The sequence below is a fragment of the Rhineura floridana genome, chromosome 2 (assembly GCF_030035675.1).
Source record: "Rhineura floridana isolate rRhiFlo1 chromosome 2, rRhiFlo1.hap2, whole genome shotgun sequence".
Classification (NCBI taxonomy): domain Eukaryota; kingdom Metazoa; phylum Chordata; class Lepidosauria; order Squamata; family Rhineuridae; genus Rhineura; species Rhineura floridana.
The window spans coordinates 216124362-216149392 of NC_084481.1; the positions used below are offsets into that span (position 1 = coordinate 216124362).

Below are 25031 nucleotides of genomic sequence, written 5' to 3' on the forward strand. Positions count from 1 at the left end.
TTCCCTTGGGATTCTGCACTGCATCTCAGTCCTCTCCATGGAGTCCTTCTGGTTGTGGACATCTACTTAGCATCCAGCTGGGATCCAACCCATCTGGTCCTCTTTGCAGGCTTCCCATAAGCATCTGGTTGGCCACTGTGAGGATAGGATGCTGGACTGATAATATGGATCTGGTTTTCACTTCTTCAGCTCCTGTTGGAACCTGCCACCTGTAATGTAGACATCAGGTGGATTTAGGGCCAGAGCAGGTGCAACAAGGGCATAGGCCACCTGGTACAATCCCCCACTGTGAATAGGCCCTATGCCATCCATTACCAGTTGCAGCCTACCAGTTGCAATATGGCCCACTCTGCAAGGTTTTTGCTGTGAAAATAATACGTGTGAACAACGTGATAATCTATTTTTGTTACTTTGTTACTTTGTTGTAATCACACTTGGAATAGTGTGTATAGTTCTGGTTACCTCATACCAAAAAGAATATTGTAGAGTTGGAAAGGGTTCAGGAAAGGGCAATCAAAGTGACCAAGGGTTTGGAGCATCTCACTTATGAGGAAATGTTACAACATGTAGGCTTTTTAGTTTAGAAAAAAGGCAAGTTAAAGGGGATGTGGTAGAGGTGTATAAAATTATACATGGTGTGGAGAAAGTGGACAGAGAGATGTTTTTCACTCCCTCATAATGGTAGGACTTAGGGCTATCCAAAAACTGAATGTTGGAAGGTTCTGGACAGGCAAAAAGAAAGTACTTCACACAGCATGGAATTAAACTATGGAATTTGCTCTCACTACAGGAAGTGATGGCCACCAACTTGGTTGGCTTTAAAAGAGAATTAGACGAATTCACAGAGGATAGAGCTATCAGTGGCTTCTAGACATGATGGCTGTGTACAGCCTCTGGTGTCAAAGGCAGTGTGCCTCTGAATACCAGTTGCTAGAAATCACAAGTGTGACAGTGCTGTCACACTCAGGTCCTACTTACTTACTTACTTACTTACTTACTTACTTACTTACTTATATCCCACCTTTCCTCACTTGTGGGCTTCCCATAGGCATCTGTCTGGCCACAGTGTGAACAGGATGTTGGATTAGATGGGCCTTTGGCTGATCCAGGAGAGCTGTTTTATGTTCTTCTCAGGCTCTGTACCCACCATACGTTTAAAGCACATTTAAAGGACAATACTTAAGAACATAAGAACATAAGAAGAGCCTGCTGGATCAGGCCAGTGGCCCATCTAGTCCAGCATCCTGTTCTTACAGTGGCCAACCAGGTGCCTGGGGGAAGCCCGCAAGCAGGACCCGAGTGCAAGAACACTCTCCCCTCCTGAGGCTTCCGGCAACTGGTTTTCAGAAGCATGCTGCCTCTGACTAGGGTGGCACAGCACAGCCATCATGGCTAGTAGCCATTGATAGCCCTGTCCTCCATGAATTTGTCTAATCTTCTTTTAAAGCCGTCCAAGCTGGTGGCCATTACTGCATCTTGTGGGAGCAAATTCCATAGTTTAACTATGCGCTGAGTAAAGAAGTACTTCTTTTGTCTGTCCTGAATCTTCCAACATTCAGCTTCTTTGAATGTCCACGAGTTCTAGTATTATGAGAGAGGGAGAAGAACTTTTCTCTATCCACTTTCTCCATGCCATGCATAATTTTATACACTTCTATCGTGTCTCCTCTGACCCGCCTTTTCTCTAAACTAAAAAGCCCCAAATGCTGCAACCTTTCCTCGTAAGGGAGTCGCTCCATCCCCTTGATCATTCTGGTTGCCCTCTTCTGAACCTTTTCCAACTCTAGAATATCCTTTTTGAGATGAGGCGACCAGAACTGTACACAGTATTCCAAATGCGGCCGCACCATAGATTTATACAATGGCATTATGATATCGGCTGTTTTATTTTCAATACCTTTCCTAATTATCGCTAGCATGGAATTTGCCTTTTTCACAGCTGCCGCACACTGGGTCGACATTTTCATCGTGCTGTCCACTACAACCCCGAGGTCTCTCTCCTGGTCGGTCACCGCCAGTTCAGACCCCATGAGCGTATATGTGAAATTCAGATTTTTTGCTCCAATATGCATAATTTTACACTTGTTTATATTGAATTGCATTTGCCATTTTTCTGCCCATTCACTCAGTTTGGAGAGGTCTTTTTGGAGCTCTTCGCAATCCCTTTTTGTTTTAACAACCCTGAACAATTTAGTGTCGTCAGCAAACTTGGCCACTTCACTGCTCGCTCCTAATTCTAGGTCATTAATGAAAAAGTTGAAAAGTACAGGTCCCAATACCGATCCTTGAGGGACTCCACTTTCTACAGCCCTCCATTGGGAGAACTGTCCGTTTATTCCTACTCTCTGCTTTCTGCTTCTTAACCAATTTCTTATCCACAAGAGGACCTCTCCTCTTATTCCATGACTGCTAAGCTTCCTCAGAAGCCTTTGGTGAGGTACCTTGTCAAACGCTTTTTGAAAGTCTAAGTACACTATGTCCACTGGATCACCTCTATCTATATGCTTGTTGACACTCTCAAAGAATTCTAATAGGTTACTGAGACAGGACTTTCCCTTGCAGAAGCCATGCTGGCTCTGCTTCAGCAAGGCTTGTTTTTCTATATGCTTAGTTAATCTAGCTTTAATAATACTTTCTACCAGTTTTCCAGGGACAGAAGTTAAGCTAACTGGCCTGTAATTTCCGGGATCCCCTCTGGATCCCTTTTTGAAGATTGGTGTTACATTTGCCACTTTCCAGTCCTCAGGCACGGAGGAGGACCCAAGGGACAAGTTACATATTTTAGTTAGCAGATCAGCAATTTCACATTTGAGTTCTTTGAGAACTCTCGGGTGGATGCCATCCGGGCCCGGTGATTTGTCAGTTTTTATATTGTCCATTAAGCTTAGAACTTCCTCTCTCGTTACCACTATTTGTCTCAGTTCCTCAGAATCCCTTCCTGCAAATGTTAGTTCAGGTTCAGGGATCTGCCCTATATCTTCCACTGTGAAGACAGACGCAAAGAATTCATTTAGCTTCTGTGCAATCTCCTTATCGTTCTTTAGTACACCTTTGACTCCCTTATCATCCAAGGGTCCAATTGTCTCCCTAGATGGTCTCCTGCTTTGAATGTATTTATAGAATTTTTTGTTGTTGGCTTTTATGTTCTTAGCAATGTGCTCCTCAAATTCTTTTTTAGCATCCCTTATTGTCTTCTTGCATTTCTTTTGCCAGAGTTTGTGTTCTTTTTTATTTTCTTCATTTGGACAAGACTTCCATTTTTTGAAGGAAGACTTTTTGCCTCTAAGAGCTTCCTTGACTTTGCTCGTTAACCATGCTGGCATCTTCTTGGCCCTGGCGGTACCTTTTCTGGTCTGCGGTATGCACTCCAGTTGAGCTTCTAATATAGTGTTTTTAAACAACTTCCAAGCATTTTCGAGTGATGTGACCCTCTGGACTTGGTTTTTCAGCTTTCTTTTTACCAATCCCCTCATTTTTGTGAAGTTTCCTCTTTTGAACTCAAATGTGACTGTGTTGGATTTTCTTGGCAATTGGCCAGTTACATGTATGTTTAATTTAATAGCACTGTGGTCACTGCTCCCAATCGGTTCAACAACACTTACATCTCGCACCAGGTCCCGGTCCCCACTGAGGATTAAGTCCAGGGTTGCCGTCCCTCTGGTCGGTTCCATGACCAACTGGTCTAGGGAATAGTCATTTAGAATATCTAGAAACTTTGCTTCTTTGTCATGACTGGAACACATATGCAGCCAGTCTATGTCCGGGTAGTTGAAGTCACCCATTACTACCACATTTCCTAGTTTGGATGCTTCCTCAATTTCATATCTCATCTCAAGGTCTCCCTGAGCATTTTGATCAGGGGGACGATAGATCGTTCCCAGTATTAAGTCCCTCCTGGGGCATGGTATCACCACCCACAATGATTCTGTGGAGGAGTCTGCCCCTTTGGGGGTTTCGAGCTTGCTGGATTCAATGCCTTCTTTCACGTATAGAGCGACTCCGCCACCAATACGTCCTTCCCTGTCCTTCCGATATAGTTTATATCCAGGGATAACCATATCCCACTGGTTTTCTCCATTCCACCAGGTCTCCGTTATGCTCACTATATCAATGCTCTCCTCTAAGACCAAGCACTCCAGTTCTCCCATCTTGGTTCGCAGGCTCCTAGCATTAGCGTACAGGCACTTGTAAGCAGTGTCTCTCTTCAAGTGTCTTTGGCACTTGTGGTTAGGCCTGTGGTAATTTTGCTCTTCTGAATTTATATCCTGTGCCCCTGCTCTCACAATGCTTACTTCTAGGCCTACCCCTTTTAAAATTTCATCATTTCTTTGGTTTTTATCCCAGGGGGGAGGTTTATTCCGAACCGGACCTTTCTCAGCTCCTGTCGGGTTTCCCCCCTCAGTCAGTTTAAAAATATGAGAAAAATAATTTTTAAAAATGAGATAAATCCAGGTATGACATGTCAGGTTAAAACAAGTCAGATCTTTCCTGGCTGGGTCATGGAAGATTAAAGTGAGCAGCAATCAGGACTAAGGACAGCTCCAGTTGCTCTCTACTCTCTGAGATGTTGTCTTAGCAAAGGACCAAAAGTTAATGGAAATATTAAAAGGGCTGACAGGATCAAACCTTCTAGTGCTTCTGCCTAGCCTGGCTTGTCTGTAATCCTTAAAGGACCCAAAGCTGAGTTTGCAAGCATGGGTTCCTATGTGCTCCTAGGCAAGAGAAGAAGGGAGTCACCCCTGGAGTCTATGATAGGAGAGCCACATGTTCAAGCTGGATGAGTGTAGGAGGGAATGCCAAGGGCTCCTCCTTGAGTAAGGTGATCTGAAATTTATCTGAATCTGAATCTTTCTTGGAATGCCATTGGGATCCAGATGCAGGGGTCATGACAGGCATGGCCTGTCTCTATGGTTCTGATGTCAGAGGGAACATCTGGGAAGGCTGGGAGATGTTGACCTGGTGTTCGACGGGGTGAAATTGCCCCTGAAGGACCAGGTCCGCAGCCTTGGGGTTGTTCTTGATTCCAAGCTGTCCATGGAGGCTCAGATTTCGGCAGTGAGCCGGGCAGCTTGGTATCAATTACACCTCATTCGTAGACTGCAGCCCTACCTTCCTGCTCATCAGCTCCCACTGGTGGTACATGCCCTGGTCACCTCTCGGTTGGATTACTGTAATGCGCTGTACGTGGGGTTACCCTTGAAAACGGTCCGGAAATTACAACTTATACAAAATGCTGCGGCTCGACTACTTACAAACTGTCGCTGCCGGGAACACATCACCCCAGTGTTGTTCGACCTACACTGGCTCCCAGTTATTTTCCGGGCCCAATTCAAGGTGTTGGTATTAACCTTTAAATCCCTATACGGTCTCGGCCCAGTTTATCTGATGGAGCGCCTCCAGCGCCACCAACCATGCCGCCCAACAAGATCAGCCACACAGGACCTTCTCTCAATCCCGCCAACTAAAACAGCTAGGTTGGCGGGGACAAGAGAGAGGGCATTTTCAGTGGCGGTCCCCACTCTCTGGAACTCCCTCCCGTATGACCTTCGACATGCCCCTTCCCTGAATGTATTCCGCCAAGCTTTGAAGACCTGGCTCTTCAGACAGGCCTTTGGGACTTACGGGGAGGGTTAAATTTTTACGACCAATAGCCTACTACTCTGTACTGGAACTGTTTTATTGTTTTATTGTTATATTGTATTTTATGATGTATTTTATTATGATGTAATGTATTGTTGTTAAATTGTACGTCGCCTAGAGTGGCCATTGGCCAGATAGGCGACCCACAAATTAAATTATTATTATTATTATTATTATAGGGTTGATCTGCTGCCTTGTAAGAATATTTGCTAATTGTGTCCACTTATGCTCTGTTTGTAAATAAAGCCTCCAGTATGCTCTCTTTTTCACGCAAAGGAAGCCAAATCCAACCCAGTGAATGTTGCTCCAGGAATTCTTCTCCCCAGAGCCTGTTAACCACTGTGGGCAATGCCCCCAGCAGGATCCAGGGTTGACTTTGGGCCTCACCTGCCCATAGTTCTGGGGCCCTGGTGTGGTCGTGATACAGAAAGGCCTTCCTACTCATCTTTAAGGGTGTAGCAGGGGGCAGAGGCAAGCGGAATTGCTGCTGCTCTCTTTTGACATGGTGTGCTCAGCCAGAAATATTGCAGGCCAGGCCTGCTCAGCTAAAGTTATTAGTTCCCATGCTGCCTGGTTTTATGCATTCATCTTGCTAATTCAGAGAGTTAATTTCATTTTGCTAATTCAGAGAGTGGCCCTAGTTCAGTCTTTGCCAACCTGGCACCATCCAGATGTTTTGGACTACAACTCCAGACAGCATGGCCATGTTGGCCGGTGCCATGTTGGCAAAGCCTGCCCTATTCAACCCAGTCTTCTGATCTCAACTCCTTATTTCTTCCTCCAGTTGCAATGCTTTGGGGCAATGAAAATGAGATTATCCTGACTGCTAAACAACCAACAGGAAGTATCAATCTACTCTCCAATATTACTAGCAAGCCTTCTGAATAAGGCCTCCATCTTGAAATCTGAGTCAATGCTTAAAATGGTTGCACTGGGTCATGTTGAGGAGTCTAATGACAGTCAACCTCCCTCCTGGGATTATGCTGAAAAGCTTTTGTTTGATCTTGCAGCAAAACAAGTTACAGGGCCCTGTACAGAAGCAAGCTGTTTTCCTGTCTGTGAAGCCTAGAGATTTGCCATAATATAATCACTCATTGCACCAGCTTCACCCAAGACTAAGATGTTTGAGAAACTTGATATGTTTGAGCCACCTTGGGCATTGTTGAGGGGAAGACAGGGTAGGTATGTTTTGCATGTTTATTTATTTATAAAAGTATTTCTGTACTGCCATATCAAAAAAACATCAGGATGGTATACAACAACAAAAGACAACACACCATTAAAAAGCAATACAGAATTATCACTTAAGTGTCTGGTTAATCAAGAATGTTTTATTTCAAACAGCCACATAGACCTGTCGGCATAAAAAAGACTTCAAGAGACACCTGAAAGTCAAAAGGGGGATGCCTGCTGAATCTCTTCTTGGAAGAGTGTATTTATTGTTGCGCGCCTCACCCAATCTCTCAGCGGTGAGATTTCGGGGGTCCCTGTGCCCCTCCAGGGTTTGGTTTCCTTTGGGAAGAAGTTCAGCGGAGACTGCGGTGTCTTTATGAAATATGGTTTGTTTATTTACACACATTCCAACCTGAGCTTCAGAATGGAGGGGTTCAAGGCATCAGCAGTCCCATATCCAGCTCTTCAATCTAGGTTGCAGGAGGCATCCTATAACCATGATGCAGGGAGCCAGTCTATCTCTACCCTGCCTTCCAGTTCCCAGCAATTCTCTAGCCACACTAAAAACTACAAGCACACACCTTCTGCTATCTGCCAGGAGTGGGAGGAAGGCTCTCCTGTAGAGTTTAAAATGACAAAAGGGGTCTTCCTGGCCCATTCTCCGTTGCTAGGCAACTGATCGGCCCATTATCTTACCTGGCCAATCTATTTGGTTAACAAAAGACTCATTTGACCAGCAGAGAGTTCCTCATTCCAAGGCACAAGATTCCAAATCAGAGGCTGGAAAGGTGACCCATAGAAATCATCCATTCCAACCCCTCATGCTCATAACACTATTTATAAATATATTTGTGTTCCACGATTGCATTTAAAAACATCAAAGCAGTTTACTTTGTTAAAAACAACTGTACAATAAAAACAAAAAATACAATAAAAACATAAAAAATACAATAAAAACAAAAGTCAATTATTGCAAAAAGACATCTTCTTAATTGCCTGCATAAGCCTGGTGGAACAAAAAGATTTTCAGCAGGAGTTTAAAAGTTAAAACCAGTAATGGCTGATGTTCTTAAGTAAAGAATCCAGTTTAAGCTTACAGCAGTGTCTGTCTTCCTTGTGGTGAGACAAAACCCACTCTACAACAGGATATGAGCCCAGAAGACCCCCAGGAATTCCCAAGAGACTCCCAGAGTAACCTTGAGGTGAGACAAAGAGCCTACTCTGCAACACATCCAAGTCTTATTATTATTATTATTTTATTATTTATTAAACTTATATACCGCCCGACTAGCGATAGCTCTCTGGGCGGTTAACATAAAATACAATAAAATTACAGAATCTGTTACAACAAGCATATAAAAACAACACAGTCTAAAATCAAATTACAAACATTAGACTAAAATTAAAATGCCTCAGAGAAGAGAAAGGTTTTAACTTGGCGCCGAAAAGATGATAGTGTCGGCGCCAAGTGCACCTCCTCGGGGAGACTGTTCCACAATTCGGGGGCCGCCACTGAGAAGGCCCTAGATCTCGTCACCACCCTCCGGGCCTCCCTATGCGTCGGGACCCGGAGGAGGGCCTTCGTAGTAGACCGTAGTGTACGAGCCGGTTCGTATCGGGAGAGGCGTTCCGACAGATATCGTGGTCCCGTGCCGTATAAGGCTTTATAGGTTAACACCAACACTTTGAATCTGGCCCGGAAGTGTATTGGCAGCCAGTGCAGGCGATCCAGCACAGGTGTTATATGCTCAGACCGCTTAGTTCTTGTTAGCAGCCTGGCCGCCGCATTTTGCACTAGCTGTAGCTTCCGAACCGTCTTCAAAGGTAGCCCTACGTAAAGCGCGTTGCAGTAGTCCAAACACGAGGTTACCAGAGCATGTACTACTGATGTAAGGTCCTCCTTACTCAGATAGGGACGTAGCTGGGCTACCAACCGAAGTTGGTAGAACGCATTCCGTGCCACCGAGGCTACATGAGCCTCAAGTGAGAGGGAAGAGTCTTAAAATGGGCTACGAATGCAATAAGAAAAATAAGGAATTCAGAGGATGAACAAATGGAGAGGGTAACTGAAGATGCTCCTCATGTTTTTAAAAGGGCCATAGCTCAGTGGTAGAGCACATGCTTTGCAAGTCTTGTTATCAACCTTTCCAATGATCTCCAGTAGCAAAGCAGAGTAAGATATTTACCTGAGACTGTGGAGAGCTACTGCCTGTCAAAGGATACTGGGCTGAGTGTCATATGTTCACATGACTAGTAGTTCAGTCTGCTGATAAGTGGTAAATTTTGAATTACAGGAGCTCATCATGACAGCTCAAGGAGAATCCAGAACTGCAGGCCTTTGTCTTGATCGTACATCTAGATCAGGTGTGGGAATCCTTTGGCCCTCCAGATGTTGTAACTTTGTCTCACAAAGGAGTTGCTCCATCCCATTGATCACAGGGCTAATACAGACATTAAAAGATGTGCAATCTTAGGTAACATGTGGCTTTATCTTGAGCAAGAAGGCCTCAGGATCAGGTGAAAGTAGACATGACAACAGAGTGCACAAATCCACTTTCGTTGTCATGTCCAGTTTGGCCCTTAGGAAAAGAAACTGCAACACAGCTCCTCTCCTCTTCAGCATAGATTCCACTCCTTATAAATCAGCTTTCTGCAGTGTCTTCTGCTTTGGGAGCAGCTGCTCTTGGCACTGAGTCTACACAGTAGTTCATACGAGGATGAGGTGACAGTTTTATGGAGTAATTCAAGGCCACAGTGATTGACTTAGCCTAAGTTACCTCCTCTTGAGGTACTGTGGAAATCTGTCACATAGAGTACTTGCCTTATTGGGTGCTTAGATATGTGAATTGCTGTCCCAGGTCCACTTGTTTAGGGGGGCAAACCGGGGGGGAGGTTGAGCCTGTAACATACTCTGATTCTTGTGGTTTTCTTTGCGTATGATCTTTGGAAGGAAGGGTTACATCACCATCACCATAATCATCATTATCATTATTGCCTACCCCTCACCATTGAGTCCAGCACCCTGTTTCCCAAAGCAGTCAACCAGATGCACATCTGTAAGCAGGGCAGGTTACAGAAATCTAAAATAAAGAAATAAAATACAGAAATAAAATTCTCGCTTAAAGAAATAAGCTAATTAAATTACTGCAAGTTACCCCAGAATCTCACATACTAGATGGAACATGGCTGATGTTCTTGGAATCAGATACTGAACATTTTGTTAAATAGAACAGCACCATCTACTGGCTGGAGGTGCTATAGTATTATCATTATCATTATTGTTGTTGTTGTTGTTATTTACCTGTCCTTCACCCGAAGATCCCAGGGCAGGTCACAACAAAATACAACATAAAAAACCAGCTTAAAACAAGCTACAATCACAAAAATAGGGTGGGCCCTAAAAAAACACATAAATCAAGTGTCAAAGCCCTGAGTAAAGAGGTGTGACTTCAGCATATGATGAAAGCCATATAGTGAAAGTGCCAGATGCACCTCTGTGGGGAGGGAGGTCCACAACCTAGGGGCTGCCACAGAAAAAGCCCTCTCCCAAGCCACTACTCCCTGAGTTTCTGCAGGCAGTGGAACCACCAAGAGGGGCCTCTCTGCTGATCTTAACATCCAAGGGGATCTGCAGGCAAGGAGGCAGTCTTTCAAATATTTGGGGCCTAAGTCATTTAAGGCTTTGAACAATAACACGAGCACCTTGAATTGGGCCCAGAAACAAACCCACAACCAATGAATCTGTTTTTACAATGGGGGTTATATGGGATCTAAAGGGCACCCCAGCCAGTAATCTGGCAGGTGCATTTTGGACCAGCTGATGTTTCTGAGTCATCTTCTAGGGCAGCCCCACATACAACACATTGCAATGATCCAGTCTGGAAGTTACAAGAGCATGGCGTACAGCGGCCAAGTCATCTCTGTACAAAAGGGTCCATAGCTGATGAACTAGTCATAGGGAAAAGCAGTCCTAATCACCAAGGCCACCTGAGCCTCCAGTGACACTGTTGAGTCCAGGAGCACACAAATATGTTCCTGCTCCTTCCAGGGAAGTACAACCCCGTCCAGAAGAGGCTATCTCCCCATCTCCTAGAACTCAGGACACATAACACCTCTGTCTTTTTCGGATTCAGTTTCAATTTATTGGCCACATTCAGCCCATTATGACCTACACACACTGGTCTAATACTTCAACTGCATCTGTCTGTCCGTCTGTCCGTCCACCCGTCCGTCCATTATTTGATTTATATCCCAGCCTTCCTTCCAGCAGGAGCTCTTCCAATTCAGATGGAGCAGAGAGATAGAGGTGGGTATCATCTGCATACTCATACAATCATAGCATTATAGAATTATAGAATAGCAGAGTTGGGAGGGGCTGATAAGGCCATCGAATCCAACCCCCTGATCAATGCAGGAATCCCACTTAAAGCATACCTGACAGGTGGCTGTCCAGCTGCCTCTTAAATGCCTCAAGTACTGGAGAGCCCATCACCTCCCTAGGCCATTGGTTCCATTGTTATGCCACACTAACAGTTAGGAAGTCTTTCCTAATGTTCAGTCACAAGCACTGGAAAGGTTGTTACACAAAGGAGTGCCACAATCTCTTCTCGATCATCCCAGAGTGCAGGACACAGAATTTCCAGAGACTGAAACTGAGACCTTCTGCATGCAGAGCACATACTGTGCCACTGAGCTAACACCCTTTCCCAGTATAATCCCAGACACTCTTTTTACAATAATAATAATAGTAAAAAAACTGCTGAAAGTCATTCCACTGTCAGAGAGGAAAACAGCGGAATCCTCCATGAGGTCAACAATGGTGCCCTTCTTCCCATGTTTGTGTGGGCCCATTCTGATACAATGTTTTCCTCTCCTGGACTGCCTGTGTAATGATTCTCATAAATGTGGGCATATATAAAAGGTGACATCAGAACTGATCTGTGGGCAGAAGCCGAGGGAAGAGGGATCTAGCAGAAAAACATGTACTGTGCACAGTCCCATAGTGCTTCAACAGGGCATGTAAGAGACTTCCCTGCAACAGTCAAAACATACTCAGGCACGTTAAGAGGATATTACAAACAGGGTCTTCAATTTCATCCCTGGAACTAGTGCTGGAACACAGCCAGGCCCATGTGATTCATAAAAATTCCCCTGTCAGATGAATGTGCCCTGGTGCTTTGATGCTTTGACTATGTTTCCTCAGAGCCTTGTTGCTGTTAAAGATTCTGTCCTGACCATTAACAAACAAGGACTGGAAACACATTGATATGTAATTATCTGGATTGGTGCTAAGGAGCCTTGAGCCCAGAATTGAAATTTTAGGAGCTGTTTTCATGATTTTTTTTTTAGATACTATAACCTCCCATATGTGTTAAGATATATGTAAAAATGCACCGAATGCTTAAACTGAATCTTTTCTTCCCATCATTCCCACAAATAAATGCAATCTTGAAATAGTCATGCCACAAGGCTTATTGCACTCAGTGCACTGGTATCATTTTTATGGTTTTGTGGAACGTTATAGTAACAGTTTCATTTGAGGAAAAGGGTTCTGGAGACTTGAGGTAATCTCTTGATTGATGTGTGATTGGGCAGCTATTACAGAGCCACAGAAACAAGCACACTGCAGACAACCCAATGTCCCAAAACAGAACACTCCATGGAAAAACTGACATTTCAATTTGCATCTGATCTGAAGTCTGTGGGCACTTCCAGACTGTTGCTATTTTTGGATGGGATTCACATACCAGCAAATTCAAGTTGTGCAATTAGTGCTAATTGGGAGGTCTTGCACAACAAACCTCTTTCCATAAAAGATTGGACTCTTTGTGACAGGAGTATAGTTGTCCAGGGTCTCAGGGGGCCTTAAGCCTTTTACTTTTTTGAGAGCAGGGTCCCAGCAAGGTCCCCATGTCTCCAGCATCCTATGAGCCAATCAGCATGAAAGGGGAATGTGTTGGCCACTGAGAAGAATCTTCTACCATGTTTCCTTGCCCTTTCTTGCCAATTGGAACAAATCAGAGTGAAAGGAGATGAGTGAGCCATTGAAAAGGCCCTTCTCAGTAGTTAACACTCTCCCCTTTTGTGCTGATTGGTTCCTCGGGATGTCTGTTGTTGTGGGAGAAGACATGAACAAGGATCTCATTCTCAACCCAGCAGCAAAACAAGGGAGGGGGCATGGCTGTGACTATCATGAAGAGACCCTGCACTTCTGAATTTGCCCCTGCACCAGCCCAGTAGCCAGCCTTCCTTCTTAGGTGGGGCAGCCACATTTCTAGGTGAGGCATGGGGGGAACAGGCACCAGCCAATTCCGCCCTCTGCTGGTGGAGAGGGTGTGAGGGCCAGATCAGGGGCCTCCTCACTCCTCCTCCATCCAGAAAGTGTGTTAACTTACATTAATGAAGTTTAATCTGTTATATTGTCTCAGCCTTTTTTGACAGATCACTAGGAATGCCAGACTCAAAAGCTTGACTTTGCCTATAAATACAGTACAGTCCTCTTTCACCTGTGGTCTGTCCCAGTGTTCTGATACTTTGATAAAGACTGTGAGCTCCTGAGCCTGGCTGTGATGCTGCATTAAGTATCTCAGTTTTAGACTTCACCTGAAAAACAAACTTGTCCCTACTACAAGTTTAGGGAATGGCAGAGGGAAAATAAATAATATAGGGTGTGTTTGTTTATTTATTTATTTTATTAAATTTATATCCCGCCTTATGGCCAAAAGGCCCTCAAGGCGGCTTACAAAAACACGAATGTAACACATCATAAAGCATAAATACAATAATGCAATTCTCAAAATTAAATAACAAACAAGATTATTAAAAGAAAAGAAAAAACATTTAAATGTGTCACAATAAGAGAACCAAACACTTTATAAAAAGGCCTAGATAAAAATCTTCAATTTCCCAGCAAATAAGTAGCATTTTTATTTTTAACATATAAATATACACAGTATATAAGTAGCCAAACAATAATAACAACAAACTAATGAGGACATCTCAATAAATATACAATTAAACAATCCCCACACACTTCACAACAGTGTTTAACAAAAATATGCTATAGTCCAAATAACAGCAAAAATTAATCTCAAAAAATGTTTGTTAACTCTTCATTGAGAGTTCTTCCTTCTAGTCTTGTTGCTGAGCCTTCGATTTTCCTTTCTGTTGGACAGTCAAGTAAAAACTTTTTAATTGGCTTCTATAGGGTCGCCTCAGTCAAAATTGGCTTGAAGGCACATAACAACAACAATAACATAAAGGATGAACTAAGCAATTAGAGACTAATTGTGGGATGCAATTGGAATGTGTGGTTTTTGTTTCGTTTTGTTTTTTGCTCCAGAAACCCTGAAAAGTTACAGCTTAGGTGTCCAGCCAACCAGCTAGCTAACTGTAATTAGGGCTGTTTTTATCCTTTGCCATCAAATAATCAAGAAGAAGAAGTAGAAAATAGCCACTATGATTGTGGATATAGCGAGTGCTTTAAAAGAGCATTTTATTCAGATCACTTTAAGTTATCTCTTTATTTTACCCTTTAGCAATAAGGACCCACCCAATCCTGCTCTACTCATAACTGCAGAATAAAGAAACTCTTACTTCTTACTGCAGGCAAATAAATATGTTCCTTTAAGATGCAGTAATGGCCACCAGCTTGGATGGCTTTAAAAGAAGATTAGACAAATTCATGGAGGACAGGGCTATCAATGGCTACTAGCCATGATGGCTGTGCTCTGCCACCCTAGTCAGAGGCAGCATGCTTCTGAAAACCAGTTGCCAGAAGCCTCAGGAGGGGAGAGTGTTCTTGCACTTGGGTCCTACTTGCAGGCTTCCCCCAGGCACCTGGTTGGCCACTGTGAGAACAGGATGCTGGACTAGATGGGCCACTGGCCTGATCCAGCAGGCTCTTCTTATGTTCTTATTGCTGGCTGGGTAGACAGCACAACTGAAACTGAAAAGCAGAGCAAAGGAAAGTCTGAGGGCTGGAGTCTAACTCTTGCCCATAATATAAAATTTTAATGTTTAACTCTTCAAGGGTCATATTACAATACTGGCTGTTTTCTGGGATCGCTTAAGTAATTATAGGGCGATTGTGATCATGAAAAATCCACCCTCAGACAGGGAAAGTCTTGAGTGAGCAGACTTTTGGGGGGTCTTCCAGATAAGGCTTTTGTTGTGCATTCTCACTGCCTTATTCGCTGATTTTTTTTCAGACACTCCTATTCTTAAATTGCTCCTGTTCTTAAAACAAGCTGTCATTTTTTAAATGGAGGTTGCCATTGTTCATCTGTCACAAAAAGATAATTTCCCCCAAAATTCATGCGGGGGGCAAAGTACAGGTGTAGGGAGGCAATGCCCCCATGTCATTAATTCATTAATTCATTCATTGGCGATCACTCGTGGCCATGTAAGATTGTCTTCCAAGATAAGGTCTTTAACAGTGGGTCCGTAAGTGACTGTGCAGGCCAATTCTGGATCCACACAGCCTCCCACAGTGAGGACATAGGTTTCCAGATGGAAGATGGTCACGATGAGGATTTGTTTGATGTGCCTTCCTCTTAGCTCGTTTGTCCCATTCGCCCTGTATTCATGCTTCTTCAAAGTCCATAGCACCTTTGATAATAGCCAACCTCCATTTGGGACGTTCATGGGCCAAGACTCCCCAGTTGTTGATGTTCATGTTACATCTTTTAAGATTCGCTTTAAGAACATCTTTAATCCTGTTTTGCTGTCCACCGATGTTCTGTTTTCCATCCTTAAGTTGGGAGTAAAGTAGCTGCTTTGGAAGATGATGATTAGGCATTCAAACAACACGGTCGGTCCAGCGAAGTTGATGTTGAAGGATCATTGTTTCAACACTGGTAGTCTTTGCTTCTTCCAAAACGCTAACATCAGTCCGTCTGTCTTCCCAAATAATTTGCAGAATTTTCGGAGGCAGCGTTGGTGGAATCTTTCAAGAAGTTGGGAGTGGTGTTTATAAATGGTCCATGTTTCACAGGCATACAGTAAGGTCGGTAGTACAATGGCTTTGTAAATAAGCATTTTGGTCTTCCTGTGAATATCCTGATCCTCGAACACTCTACACTTCATTCAGGAGAATGTGGCACTTGCAGAGCTCATGGAAAGCTTTTTAATCTCAGTAGGCTGAAAGCAAAAAGTAAGGTAATATCAACCTCTGTCATAGAACTTCAATATGCCGATGATAATGTCGTCTCTGCACATTTAGAGAAAGATCTTCAAACTATCCTAAATGTCTTTGCAAAAGCATATGGAAACATGGGCATCACTAGGGAGGTGCGGAGGGTGCGGATCGCACTGGGTGACACCATGAGAGGGGCTGACACCCAGAGCCGACCCCCTAGGCACCACCGGGAAGCGGGGCAGGCGGAGAGCTGCCCTGCCGCCGCGCACTAATGCCGTGGCCGAGCTGGATCTCCCACGGGGCGGGGCCTCGAGCCGCGTTGCAGCCTGTTACCAGGCAGGCTAGGCTAGAGGCTGCTGCACCACCACCACCACTACACCAGGGGTGACTGTCTTGTGCGCCACTGGGTGGTTGGGGCAGCTGCCACCCTCTCGCCATGTGTAAGGCTGGAGAGGGGCTTGCGGAAGCAGACAGAAAGACAAGCAAGAGAAAAGCTTCTTGCCACCCTTGCCGGCAGGGCGCACACCGGGGAGATGGCTCCTGCTCCTCCTCCCATCGCTGCGGTCCTTCTGGCAGGCTTGCCGGAGAGCCGCATGGACGAGGCCTGCCTGCAACCTGAGCCGCGCAGCCGGAGAGCCGGAGAAACCCCCAGGAAGGACGGACGCTAGTAGTTCGGACCTTCTTCCCCATCCAATTTCCAGGGTTTTGTCTGCTAAGGTCTCTTCTTGTGCGTCCCAATCCTGTTGCTGGGCGCTCGGAAGTGAGCCTCATAGTTTAATGGGACTTATATGCACACCCGAGGAAGAAACTCTGAGTAAACAAGTGCAGAAGATGGCAGTGCACGCCTGCTATCTTGCACAGGATTGCAGGCGTGCACTGCCACCCCCTGTGCATGTTTACTCTGAGTTTCTTCGCCAAGTGTGCATATAGCATTGTATAAAGCAGACCGATCCTATGCATGTTTACTCAGAAATAGCTCCACTGAGCTCAGCGCAGGACTGTATTGCAATGCAAGGAAAAAACGTGTGGCTTGTGTTCTGCACAACTTCGGGTGGTTGTCCTCCCGTTTTTCCTAAACAGAGCGTTGCCTATTTGGGAAAATGCTTCCATCCTCGGGGGATGTTATTTAAACCTGTGTTTTACTTTGTTGCCCGAGACTGCAACTCTACATCCGCATGCAAGCCGCATTGAACTTAATAGGACACTTGTGAGCATGCAGGTATAGGATTGCACTGTATTAAATTAAAGGTAAAGGTGTCCCTGCACTTGTAGTGCGAGTCATTTCCGACTCTTAGGGTGACGTCTTGCGATGTTTACTAGGCAGACCGTATATATGGGGTGGGATTGCCAGTTCCTTCCCCGGTCTTTCTTTACCCCCAGGTACTCATTTTACCAACCACGGATGGATGGAAGGCTGAGTGGACCTCGACCCCTTTTACCGGAGATTCGACTTCCTCCTTCCGTTGGAATCGAACTCCGGCCGTGAGCAGAGCTTTGGCTGCATTACCGCCGCTTACCACTCTGCGCCACGGAGGATCTATTCAGTTACCGTTGCTTTTATACATTAATGTGTTATAGTTCCTATTTACAAGTGTTATGCTTTTAGAATTTCTTGCTTTTCATCCACTTTAAAAACATGGTGTTCTTTTACTAACAGCATAACACAATGGATTAGGCAGACAACTTTTAAGTGCTGAAGGTTTAAAAGATGGAAGTAATTATGTCAAGTGAGTCAGCTTAGCTGAGTGAGTCATTGGCATTTGGTAACAGAGGCAGCCTCTGTGTGGTACTGTACAACCTAGTATTGTTGGTAAATATTACTTGGAGAAGCTTTCAATATATAAGTGATACTATTCTATGCATTGCAACAAAAAGTGTGTGCAAAGAATTAAAATGTATATCCTGCGCTTGGCTTTTTAATTCATTCTGTTGCTTTAACTGGAACTACTAATCATTGGAATATTGTTTTCATTGACAATGAACTTAAACATATTTGCCTTCTAAGTATCTGACTGGGAGGGACCTGTATTTAAGTTGACTCAAGCACATGCTTCTAGTCCTGTGGCACCAATTCTCTGGGATTCTGTTCCCTTAGAAGTGAAGCAGGCCCCAATGCTGTCAACATTTTTTACTTTTTTGAACGCTTTTCTCCCATGCGTTTCCAAATTAGTCTATTTTCCCCCTAGCAGTCCTTAAGACTTGCTGGTTTTTATATTTTAATAGTGTTTTATGAGCTGTATTATTTCACTTGGGTGTTCCCTGAATGTAGAGTGGTTTTGTTGTTCTTATGTGCCTTCACGTTGATTGCAACTTATGGCGACCCTATGAATCAGTGACCTCCAGTAGCATCTGTCATGAACCACCCTGTTCAGCTCTTGTAAGTTCAGGTCTGTGGCTTCCCTTATGGAATCAATCCATCTCTTGTTTGGCCTTCCTCTTTTTCTACTCCCTCTGTTTTCCCCAGCATTATTGTCTTTTTCTAGTGAATCATGTCTTCTCATTATGTCTAAAGTATGATAACCTCAGTTTCATTGTTTTAGCTTCTAATTACAGTTCTGGTTTAATTTGTTCTAACACCCAATTATTTGTCTTTTTTGCAGTCCATGGTATATGCAAAGCTCTTCTGCAACACCACATTTCAAATGAATTGATTTTTCTTTTATCTGCTTTTTTCACTGTCCAACTTTCACATCCATACATAGAGATTGGGAATACTGTGGTCTGAATGATCCTGACTTTAGTGTTCAGTGATACATCTTTGCATTTGAGGACCTTTTCTAGTTCTTTCATAGCTGCCCTCCCCAGTCCTAGTCTTCTTCTGATTTCTGGACTGTGCCAAGGTATTGATAATCCTTGACAAGTTCAATGTCCTTGTTGTCAACTTACATAAATCTTGTTATTACTTTAGTCTTCTTGACTTTCAGCTGTAGTCCTACTTTTGTGCTTTCCTCTTTAACTTTCATCAGTATTCGTTTCAAATCATTACTGGTTTCTGCTAATAGTATGGTATTGTCAGCATATCTTAAATTATTGATATTTCTCCCTCCAATTTTCACACCCCCTTCATCTTGGTCCAATCCTGCTTTCCGTGTGATATGTTCTACATATAGATTAAACAAGTGGGGTGATAAAATACACCCTTGTCTCACACCCTTTCCAATGGGGAACCAATCAGTTTCTCCATATTCTGTCCTTACTGTAGCCTCTTGTCCAGAGTATAGGTTGCACATCAGGACAATCAGATGCTGTAGCACCCCCATTTCTTTTAAAGCATTCCATAGTTTTTCATGATCTACACAATCAAAGGCTTTGCTGTAATTTATAAAGCACAGGGTGATTTCCTTCAGAAATTCCTTGGTCCGTTCCATTATCCAATATATGTTTGCAATATGATCTCTGGTACCTCTTCCCTTTCTAAATCCAGCTTGAACATCTGGCATTTCTCACTCCATATATGGTGAGAGCTTTTGTTGTAGAATATTGAGCATTACTTTACTTGCATGGGATATGAAGGCAATAGTTTGATAATTACTGCATTCCCTGGGATTCCCTTTCTTTGGAATTGGGATGTATATGGAACTCTTCCAGTGATATACGGGAATTACAATTTACGAGTAACATTAGTACAAAAAACATTACTAAGGATTCTGTATGGTCTGGTACAAGAGGAGGTCCATGGGGGTGACACCATGAGTTACCGCACCGGGTGACACCAACCCTAGCGATGCCACTGTATGGAAAGCTTGGGCTCTCACTTAATATTAAAAAAACCAAAGTGCTTCATCAACAGGTGCAAACTAGTCCCTCTGTAGCACCATCAATCCAGCTTAACGGTGTCACATTGGAGAACATTAATCATTTCCCCTATCTCAGCAGCCATCTCTCTGTAAAAGCTGACATCAATGCTGAAATTCAACATTGTCTGAGCTCTGGGAGTGCCACATTCTCCCAAATGAAGCGTAGAGTGTTCGAGGATCAGGATATTCTCAGGAAGACCAAAATGCTTATTTACAAAGCCATTGTACTACCAACCTTACTGCACTACACTACTGCTTTTCAATAAGGAAAGTGATGGCAACGGGGACTGGAAAGTCTGGAACAACACTTTGATGCAATAGTCTTCCAACCTCCCCATAAACAAACCAAAATGAGTGCTCATTAAATAGCCTATATTGTCTAATCTCCCTGCAAACAAATCAAGATGAATCCTCAATTAAGAGGTCATCTGGAAGTGCCCTGAATGACAAACACCACACTTAGAATCATAGAGTTGGAGTCATAGAAACTGACACCTGAGATATGTGTTTTCAGGACCCACCCTATTCCTGTGACTGTAATTTAACTGTTTTTACTATTGAATTTTAAATTGTTGTAACCTGCCCTGTGATCTACTGATCAAGGATGGGTAATGAGTAACAACAACAACAACAACATTAGAGGTCATCTAGTCTCATGCCCACCTCAATGCAGGATACAACTACAGCATCCCTGACAGATTGCCATCAAGTCTCTGTTTAGATACCTCCAGCAAAAGAGAGCCCACAACTTCCAAGGCATCTTTTTCGCAAAGACCTTATCATACTACTACAAAGCTTCTCCTAATGTTTGCCAACATTTGCTTCCCTGCAATTTCCCCCACTGGTTTTAGTCCTGCTCTCTGCAGCAACACAAAATATGTCTGCTCCAACATCCTCAGCTGGAATGGAGAACCTTTTCCCCGCCAGATGTTGCTGAACTACAAGCCCCATTAGCCCCTGCAAGCATGGCCAATGGCCTGGGATAATGGGAGTTGTAGTCTAGCAACATCTCTGGAGAGCCAAAGGTTCCTCTCTACATGATTGCCCTCCAGATAGTTCAAGATGAGTATTATGTCTTCCTTTAATCTTCTCTTTTCCAGGCTAGCCATACCCACCTCTTTCAACCATTCCTCAAAGGACTTGGTTTCTAGCAGACTCCTCACCAACCTGGTCATCTGCCTCTAGACACTCTCCAGCTAAAAGAACAGGATGCTATACCCTACATGCGGCCGGACGAGCACAGAAAAAAAGTGGACTGCTTGCTCCTCATGGTCCAGACCAGCCTTTCCCAACCAGTGTGCCTCCAGATGTTGTTGGACCACAACTCCCATCAGCCTCAGCAAGCATTGCCAATAGTCAGGAAAGATGGGAATTGTAGTCCAACAACATCTGGAGGCACACTGGTTGGGAAAGGCTGGTCCAGACACTCTACTTTTGTTAATGCAGCCACTAAAATGGTATTTGCATTTTGAACAGCCATATCACACTTCTGGCTCCTGTTCCACTTGCGATCAACTAGGGCAGTGTGATTCTTTTCCTATGTACTGCAGCCAAGCCAGCTCTTCCCCATCCTATACTTATGCCCAGTAGTGGTCAGTGAGGTAGGGTGGAGCCACCCACCTGACACCTGCATTGCTGCAGCATACCTGAGCTGAGCAGGGCCAAGGTGGTGGTGAGATTGGGGCTAAAAATTTGAATCAGCTCTCAGTCCCACAAGAATCCAATTATAGGGTGGTCAGGAGGGAAGGGATGTGAGGGGAATAACTGCACAATGGTAAAAAACAACAATTGTATGAATTTGTCGAAGGTTTTAATGATGGATTTGACATAAAATACCTTTGCTGGTCATGGACTGAAATAAATTTATTCATTCATTTGACATGAAATACCAATCTGGAACCATCTTTCCTCTCATACATCACAATTCTGACTCCAGCATTACTGAATGCACTGTTTATTAGCTAAACACTTTTTTTTATGACTCATGTCATGATAATCACTATTAAATCTAGGTCCAATACTAAATGAACCATCTTAAAACTACTTCACTTCAAAATCTCTACGGAAAACAAAATAAGCCAAGATACTTATACTTGAGCAGACTTGGCCTTTGCAAAATAAGCTTTATGCTTTGCCAAAAGGATTGTTTTTGGAAAATCTATCTCCCTTTTTCCCCTCCCTTAATGCAAGTATTTATTCATTTGTTCAAGAGAGGGTGGAAGGAAGCAGTTCTGTGAGCCTTATTAAATCTCATGGCTGTAATCCTAAAATCACTTTTGAGGGGTACATTGACTTTGTTGGGATTACTTACAAGTAAGTGGCTTTAGGACCTCAGCCAATTGGGATTTCCCTCACTAAGGGTTTTGCTCACATTTGCTTTCAGAGGAACACTCCTTCAAATGCAATACAGGTGGTTACGACAAACTCAGTGAGGAAACGACATGCCTAGTCACAGTAGGTGGGTGATAGCTGTAACTGAATTTCCAGGACAGTTCTTCAAACAATGTCAAGATAGAAGCACATATTGCTCCCAGCACAACTGTGTCCCAAAATGTAATACTGTGCCAAAATGCAATGACAGCCATTCACCTATCTGGTAAAAAGTGAAAGTTATGTATTCAAAGAAACCATCTTACATAACGTAAGAACATTAAAAGAGTCCTGCTAGATCAGGCCAATGGCCCACCTAGTTAGAATAATAGACTAGTAGAGTTGGAGGGGGCCTATAAGGCCATTGACCCCAACCCCCTGATCAATGCAGGAATCAAAGTTAAAGCATACCTGACAGGTGGCTGTCCAGCTGACTCTTGAATGCCTCCAGCGTTGGAGAGGCCACCACCTCCCTAGGTCACGGGTTCCATTGTTGTACTGCTCTAACAGTTAGGAAGTTTCTCCTGATGCTCAGTCACAATCTGGCTTCCTGTAACTTGAGACGATAATTCTGTGTCCTGCACTCTGGGATGATTGAGAAAGAGATCCTGGCCCTCCTCTGTGTGGCAACCTTTCAAGTACTTGAAGAGTGCTATCATATCTCCCCTCAGTCTTCTCTTCTCCAGGCTAAACATCCTCAGTTCTCTCAGCTTCTTCTCACAGGGCTTTGTTTCCAGTCCCCTGATCATCCTTGTTGCCCTCTTCTGAACCTGCTCCAGTTTGTCTGAATCCTTCTTAAAGTGCAGTGTCTAGAACTGGACACAGTTGTCAAGATGGGACCTAACCAGTGTCAAATAGAGGGGAAGTAGTACTTCACCCAATTTGGAAACAATACTTCTGTTAATGCAGCCTAAGATAGCATTTGCCCTTTTTGCAGCCACATCACACTTTTTGGCTCATATTCGGCTTGTGATCAACAACAATTCCAAGATCCTTCTCGCATTTAGTATTGCTGAGCTGTGTATCTCCCATCTTATAACTGTGCACTTGGTTTCTCTTTCTTAGCTGTAGGACTTTGTACTTATCCCTGTTAAATTTAATTCTGTTGCTTTCAGTCCAATGCTCCAGCCTTTCAAAATCATTGTAAAGTGTGTTTCTGTCTTCCGGGGTATTAGCTACCCCTTCGAATTTTGTATCATCTGCAAATTTGATAACCTTTTCCTGCACCACCTCATCCAAGTTATTAATAAAAATGTTGAAGAAACCTGGGCCCAGAACTGAGCCCTGAGGTGTCCTGCTCGTCACCTCCCCCACTTTGAAAAGGAACAATTGATAAGCATTCATTGATAGCTAACTGTGAATCCACCTGATAGTTTTTCCATCCAGCTCACATGTAGCTAGCTTGCTAATCAGAATATCATGGGGCACTTTGTCAAAAGCTTTGCTGAAGTCGAGATATACTATGTCCACAACATTCCCACAGTCTATGAGGGAAGTTACCCAATCAAAAAATGATGTAATATTATTCTGGAAGGATTTGTTCTTGATAATCCATGTTGGCTTCTAGTAATCACTGCATGGTTTTCAAGGTGCTTACAGATTGACTGCTGTATAATCTGCTCCAGAATTGTCCCAGGGATCAATGTCAAGCTGACTAGTCTGTAGTTCTCAGGTTCCTCCTTTTTGCCTTTTTTGAAGATACGGACAACATTAGCCCTCCTCCAGCCATCTGGCACTTCACTCATCCTCCACGATTTCACTAAGATAATAGATAGTTCTTGATAATCCATGTTGGCTTCTAGTAATCGCTGCATGGTTTTCAAGGTGCTTACAGACTGACTGCTGTATAATCTGCTCCAGAATTGTCCCAGGGATCAATGTCAAGTTGACTAGTCTGTAGTTCTCAGGTTCCTCCTTTTTGCCTTTTTTGAAGATACAGACAACATTAGCCCTCCTCCAGCCATCTGGCACTTCACCCATCCTCCACGATTTCACTAAGATAATAGATACTTCAGCATCCTGTTCTCACTGTCACCAAGCAGATGCCAATGCAAAGCTCACAAGCAGGATTTGAGAGCAACAGCCTTCTCCTCATTTATAATTCCCAGCAACTAGTATTCAGAGTAGGGTTGCCAGGTCAGACGCATCCCAAACCTTGAGATTTCAGGGGGGGTGTCCTAGTGATGTTGTGGGGGTGGGCCCTAGTGATGACACAGGGGCAGGCCCAAGTGATGTCATTAAGCATCAACCACAGTTGCTTGGAGCATACAATTCAAACAAAAATTAATTTCTGGTTGGAAATTAAGATAGAAATCTTAGCTAAAAGATGCAGCTGGGTAGGGAACATTTAATCTAGCCTACTTACTTCTGGCAAGAAGGGATTAAGTGCCCTCAGGCCAGACTAGTCATCAGAAGGCCATTGTAGGAAGAAAGGAGCCTAGTGTTGTGGAGATGTTAGATGGGAGCACTCAGGAGCAAAGATGGATGCCCCTGAAGGCTGCAATTCTAAACAGACTTACTAAGGAACGAAGCCCCATAGGGGCTTACTTCTGAGTAGATATGGTTTGGATTGTGCTGTTGGTAAAGCTTGACTAGGGATCCTCTGCAAAGATATCCATATACAAGCAGGGTTGGCAACCCTCTGCCTGGAATGCCCTACCCCTGACTTTTAATATGGCTGCTCCAAACATCTTTACAGATTTAACCCTTCACTTCTGAAAGAGGTCTGAGAAATGAGTAACAAGATTCTCTATCCTTTCCTGTCTACCCTGTGGGCTGCTATAAACTCACTTTAAACTCACATCCAACCCAACTCCAATGAGTAATACTGACAGAGAGAAAACACACATGGTTGGGTCTACCTTCACAGGCAGCAGCTTGGGAACAACAATTGCAGCCACACTTCCCAGTAT

At 43.8% G+C, this 25031-nt stretch overlaps 1 long non-coding RNA gene across 3 annotated transcripts in view; it reads left to right on the forward strand.

Moving 5' to 3' along the window:
* Positions 1-21017, forward strand: part of LOC133378433 (uncharacterized) — a 32631-nt gene extending 11614 nt beyond the window's left edge. Inside the window, exons 2-3 of one of the 3 annotated variants that reach the window (XR_009761024.1) lie at positions 6651-6818; positions 20850-21017. This is a non-coding gene — a long non-coding RNA (uncharacterized LOC133378433). Of the gene's footprint in view, positions 1-6650; positions 6823-6984; positions 7668-20849 lie in introns of those variants that run through there. The other 2 variants (XR_009761026.1, XR_009761025.1) reach the window with 2 other exon arrangements.
* The last annotated feature ends 4014 nt before the right edge of the window (positions 21018-25031 follow it).